Below are 266 nucleotides of genomic sequence, written 5' to 3'. Positions count from 1 at the left end.
CTCCTTAATGCGTGTGACCGCAGGTGGTACCGAGGGACATTGTGATTCATGCCCACTTTCAAAGCGGGACCAGGGCCCGGCCTGAGGCACCCAAACAACTGTCTTCTAATATTAGCACGGCTGTATTTCTGGATCTATTATAGTCTGTCCAGACAGATCCTATTGTAATGGGATCTTTTATTAAAAGATTAGCACTATCTCCTGCAGTTGGTGGAAAAAAATCTGTTATCACTGAGTTATTTGCAGTTGTGGGGAGGGGGCAGTCG

The sequence above is a fragment of the Corvus brachyrhynchos genome, unplaced genomic scaffold (assembly GCF_000691975.1).
Source record: "Corvus brachyrhynchos isolate BGI_N302 unplaced genomic scaffold, ASM69197v1 scaffold310, whole genome shotgun sequence".
In the NCBI taxonomy this organism is placed as follows: domain Eukaryota; kingdom Metazoa; phylum Chordata; class Aves; order Passeriformes; family Corvidae; genus Corvus; species Corvus brachyrhynchos.
This window is presented reverse-complemented; position numbering follows the sequence as displayed.